Source organism: Anabrus simplex, chromosome 3 (assembly GCF_040414725.1).
Source record: "Anabrus simplex isolate iqAnaSimp1 chromosome 3, ASM4041472v1, whole genome shotgun sequence".
NCBI classification, from domain to species: domain Eukaryota; kingdom Metazoa; phylum Arthropoda; class Insecta; order Orthoptera; family Tettigoniidae; genus Anabrus; species Anabrus simplex.
In genome coordinates this window covers 135,801,671-135,807,044 of record NC_090267.1, presented here as the reverse complement: position 1 = coordinate 135,807,044, position 5,374 = coordinate 135,801,671, and the positions used below count along the sequence as shown (strand labels likewise).

Here is a 5,374-nt window from a genome sequence, read left to right as displayed (position 1 = left end):
GTGGCTGAGATTTTTAATGAATTTTGTCGGGTAAACACAAAATGTGTCACCAGAGATCTTTTACATGCCGACATCGTACGACATGGACTGTCGAATGGACTTTTTCCCGCTGTAATATAGCAGGTATTTTGACCCCGTTGTCATTTAGTTTGTCCATATCTAGCTTTCTCGACGATGTTTCCCGAGGTGCTTCTCTTTCAATTTCAGTTGTTATTGCGAATGTCTTTGCACTTAGATGTGTTTCCTTATGATTACTCCGTGCAAAGCGTTGGTTGTTTTTTCCTTTTGACTTTCAAGGTTACTGAATAAAAGGTCTATGCAACTGCTTCCATTCGGTCCTATGTATGTCTGTTCATTTCTTTTATTGTGCAGAGCAAGCCCTTCTTCCTCGAAATTATGAATAACTGTCCGCGCGTTTTCGTTCTGATATCCGTCAATTCTGCAGCTGAAATCCCCCCTAGAATCAGATGTTTGTTGTCATCCACTTATGTAAGAACTGTGTTAATTTCTTGAATAATCTCTTAAGACTTCCACTCTAGCTGAAAATATACGCTGATTATCAAACAAATTGTCGTTTCAACCAATCAGAGATTGTCTGTTTTATGTACTACTTCGAACGGGCACAGAGCTGAGCTTAAAAGACATGAAATTCCCCCTTTAGCCCGCCCTCTATCTCCTTAAGATGCGAAATTATGCACTGCATATTTTCCTTGTATATGCAGATAAGATGTTAGGAATGTTTCCGTCAGTATCACTATGTCATATGTATTAAACTATTTTTCAGTAACTACACTTAATACGCCATTCAACTCCTCAACATTCCATAAAATACACCTTAATTCACGAAGTTTCACTGATTGATTGAAATTTAAAACTTTAATGAGAGCTGAGTTAGTCAACTCGTATCTGTCTGACTTTCCCCTGCTATTAAAATCAAAAGCTGCGAAAAATGATGCCTTCTGGCCAGAAATATTCGTCATCAACCTTCTCTTTTTCAGGGAAAGGTACACCAAGTTTGAATGCTTTGCTACCGTATATCCTTTGTTAGGCAAGCTTGTACATTCTATTACCTCCCTAACTCCATTTTTCTCCAAGTAAGATCTGATGTCCACTTCAGTCGTCGACTGCTTAAATCTCCCCACATACATCCATGCTATTCTTCCTGCCGCGGATAGCCGTCCATTGTCTCTTTTCTTTCCCAACTGTTGTATCCTCCTTTTATATCTCATCTATCCCTCTTGCGTTTCTCCATTGATTCTTCCGGTGAATACAGCACTATCCATTTTCCTATTTTATAATCTGTTTTCCGATGATTCCTCTACAGTGTTCTCTTCCTTTTTCTTTTTCACTTGTTGCATCTTACTTCCATAACCTAACTTCCCCTCCGTCACTTTTCCAATGTTCCTTTCGATGTTTACAAAGCTATTCGATGGCCTATTTTCAAGATCATTTTCTGATGTTTCACTTTCCGCATTAGTGATCTGAGTGACCGATGATCTGTCCTTATCCTTATCGTTCACTCTTTGAATCTGCTGAAATTCCTCAACTCCTATGACGGTTTTATGTAACGCTCCCGCACACGAAGCATTCTCCCTTACTTTATATGTTAATGCCATATATTCCGCTTGTTGCAGTTGAGCTTCGAGTACTAGTGTCATTTTTTTCCATCAACGTCTTGCTCATGTCATCTGTCTTTTCTTTAAGATCCTTGTGGGTTTTCTGGTGTTCGGTAGTCATTTGATTTATTTCTTTATTTTCTGGAGATGTTTCGTTCACTCCAAACATGTTTGATAGAGATCGACATCTGCTGCACTTCCATAGCACATCCATAGAAGGTTTCCCTTCTTTCCCTCTAAGGCGTTGAATTCCGTTGACGTCAGGTGTGTGCATTCCTTGTGGTACCATGCCTTGCAATTCCCGTCACATTCTACTGCATTACAGTTCTCCTCAAATTGTTGTTTACATTGTGGGCATATCTGGTTCTCCTCTTGTTTACTCTGCATGTTGATCTGATTAATTAATTATTTGCTTATTCTTTAATTATCTTTTATTATTCATTAATCTTTGATGACGCGATTATCCAGCCTTGCACTTATTCTACTCCGCTTAATGTCCTGCCTGCCTTCACAGACGATAGACAGGGATCTACTTATTCTTTGATATATATTAGGTCGTTGTTATTGATAATGGCAAAATATCGAAAAACCAAAATGGCGTCCTCTTATCGGCATGTATAATTTACAAATACCCGCCTATGAACTCCTTCTTATGGCACTTACTCTTATAGTAAATATACGTCATTGAACACTCACACTTTTACAACACAAATCACCATTAAAACCTTTTGGGCACAGCAAAATTCATCTCACAGTCACTTGAAAACTCACTTCTGATCAGACGTATGTCTTTCAACACCGCTCTTTTATATATATTTAATTATATTTTCAGCATCTGAAAAGACCCAAAGTCTGGTACTAGAATCAAAAGGATTAAAAATAGAGCACACAACCTTCCCTTCTCTTCCATTTATTCCTAAACATTTCCATATCTTTTTATGATACTGACTTCCATCTGAAGTGAAACCTATAATTCTGGTGCCAATTTACTCCAGTTGTAAGACCATCTGGATTAAAATTCGTGACAAAATATCACTAGGTGTGTATTTCGGCTTGCATATACAGCAACCGGTTGAATCCAAATATGCAATAGGCAATTAGGCAATAACGCATAATTTGAGAGTTTATTTTTCCTGTGTATTTGATGTGTTCTCCTAATGTTACGAATCCATCAACTTTTGAAAGTTAGTGTTAAACTGTGTCGTGACTTACCTTGTCTCGAAATGTTCTGGACGATTTGTTCTCCCGAACGGCTGGAAGAATCTGTGGGTTGAGTGCCCTGAACTATTAAATAAGGTACTGAGTCCCAGTTAATATGATATATAATTGCCTTCAACTCTGACTTCCCAACTATCATACATTTTTACAATGTCTATTTACAGCATACTTCAGTGATGTGCCTGCTCCGGAAGTTTTTAGAGTACTGACATCCAACCTGGGTAGAGTCTATGTGGAAAAACCTGAGATATTCCCTCTACCTTGTCTCTTAGCCTAAGTATGAATTTCAAACTGCTGTCTATGAGACTAAATCCTACCAATATAGCTTTTGACGCGGCTATGTCCTACTCCTCTCTCATTCTGAATGTCTGCACCTTCCTCCAGTCTGTTACCGACTTCCTTGACCTACGTAGAGCGTTCTCCTGCCCAAGTCTAATGATCCTCCTTAAGCCCCTGCAGCTTCCTGGTCTGGCCCTTGCTAACTAGTGAGAGGGGAACTCCCAACCTAGCACTAGTCTACCCCCAACTGGAATCCCTCTCCAGTAGGTGGTGCTATAGTGGTCAGTCTCAGAACCACTTATTCCCTGTCTCACTCAGCCTAACTCATCTCTCTCACTGAGTGGAATGTTTTGCCATAAAGTGGAGATTTTCCGATGCTCCATCCTTTCATGAGTTATGTATTCTTTTCTTGTCTCTCCCAATGCTAATTATTCTGAATGCTGGATTTGTGCTTGTTGCTATCCACTGTTAATTTACTCAACCCTTGGTCAGTTTACATAGATAAGATTACAACTCAATAACAAGTTACGCATAAGCCTTCCGCAGCAGGACTTGAAGAACAAGTCAATTCACATAACCAATTCTAATAGTTTCAAATATAAAGTAGCACATTTTACACATTTAATTATGCTGGGCTCTTCCCTGTTCGCTCGCCGCTACTAAGGGAATCCTTGTTAGTTTTTTTCCTCCGCTTAATAATATGCTTAAATTCAGCGGGTAGTCTCGCCTGCTCTGAGGTCGTGTTTGGTTTGTGCGTGTCGCACAAAATGTTCGATCGCTGCACACACAGCACACACTTTCGAGCTTGGTCGCGGAGCAAGGGCGGCGAACCGGCACCAGCAGACACAAAGACGCTGCGCGGACCAACCCTCCCGTCTCACACACTCTCAGTGGTGGTGTCGACCGGTCCAGCTCCACCGGGGTGAAGCTCTTTTCAGGAGACGCGGCGGCGGCCGTGGCCGCACGAACCGCGACGCTCCCACCCTCCGAACGCAATGTCGCGTTCAGTTTTAGCAACCGACCCTCAGCCAGGCGTGGTCCGGGAACGGAATCCATGGACCGCAATGTGCGTTCGAAATGTCGATGTTCATGTATCCTGCAGTTCACATGTCGACGCGCAATTTGCTGCGTTCTTCATCGACCCACGAGCCGAGTGATCCACCGTTCAGGGTTGTTTTTTTCATTTTTGGATCGTTCTCTCCACGGTGAGTGGAGGAGAAGCAATCATTTTCATGGGTTTCTCGTCACAGAGCTAAGAAGTGTTTCGAGCATGGGCGTGGCGTTCATTTAAAACCTTCCCGCCGGGCCGAAGCCGCGACGGGTACCCTCCACTGAGCGAGGAGGTAGGTACCCAATGCCGAACGTCTGCGTCGTGGGAGACGCGGACCGCGACACTCCCCCTGTCGGCGACGGTCGGGGCCGCCGCTTACACAGTACGAACAGGACTCGCCTGAGCTCGCAACAGCGGGCTCGGCAGGAGTCTCGCTCCTCGAGGGAGCCTCGCCGGAGGAGAGGACCGCGCGGGGCCGTCCGACTCCTCCTTCTCGAAATTTTTTTGTTAAAAACAATTTCGGTAACGATCCCTCCGCAGGTTCACCTACGGAAACCTTGTTACGACTTTTACTTCCTCTAAATAATCAAGTTTGGTCATCTTTCCAGACACATCGGAAACTGCGCGAAGCAGATCCCGCGCACCGGTCCGAAGACCTCACTAAATCATTCAATCGGTAGTAGCGACGGGCGGTGTGTACAAAGGGCAGGGACGTAATCAACGCGAGCATATGTCTCGCGCTTACTGGGAATTCTCGTTCATGGGGAACAATTGCAAGCCCCAATCCCTAGCACGAAGGAGGTTCAACGGGTTGCCCGGTCCTTTCGGACTAGGAGGACACGCTGATTCCTTCAGTGTAGCGCGCGTGCGGCCCAGAACATCTAAGGGCATCACAGACCTGTTATTGCTCAATCTCGTGCGGCTAGAAGCCGCCTGTCCCTCTAAGAAGATGTGTTGTCGCCGGTAGCCCGAACGGATACCGGATGCGACTATTTAGCAGGCTAGAGTCTCGTTCGTTATCGGAATTAACCAGACAAATCGCTCCGCCAACTAAGAACGGCCATGCACCACCACCCACCGAATCAAGAAAGAGCTCTCAATCTGTCAATCCTTCCGGTGTCCGGGCCTGGTGAGGTTTCCCGTGTTGAGTCAAATTAAGCCGCAGGCTCCACTCTTGGTGGTGCCCTTCCGTCAATTCCTTTAAGTTTCA

At 44.1% G+C, this 5,374-nt stretch overlaps 1 non-coding gene across 1 annotated transcript; it reads right to left on the bottom strand.

Moving 5' to 3' along the window:
* Window positions 1-4,131: 4,131 nt before the first annotated feature.
* On the bottom strand, window positions 4,132-4,286 carry LOC137499056 (5.8S ribosomal RNA). The gene has a single exon (XR_011017997.1). It is a non-coding gene; the product is annotated as a 5.8S ribosomal RNA (ribosomal RNA).
* Between the last annotated feature and the right edge of the window lie 1,088 nt (window positions 4,287-5,374).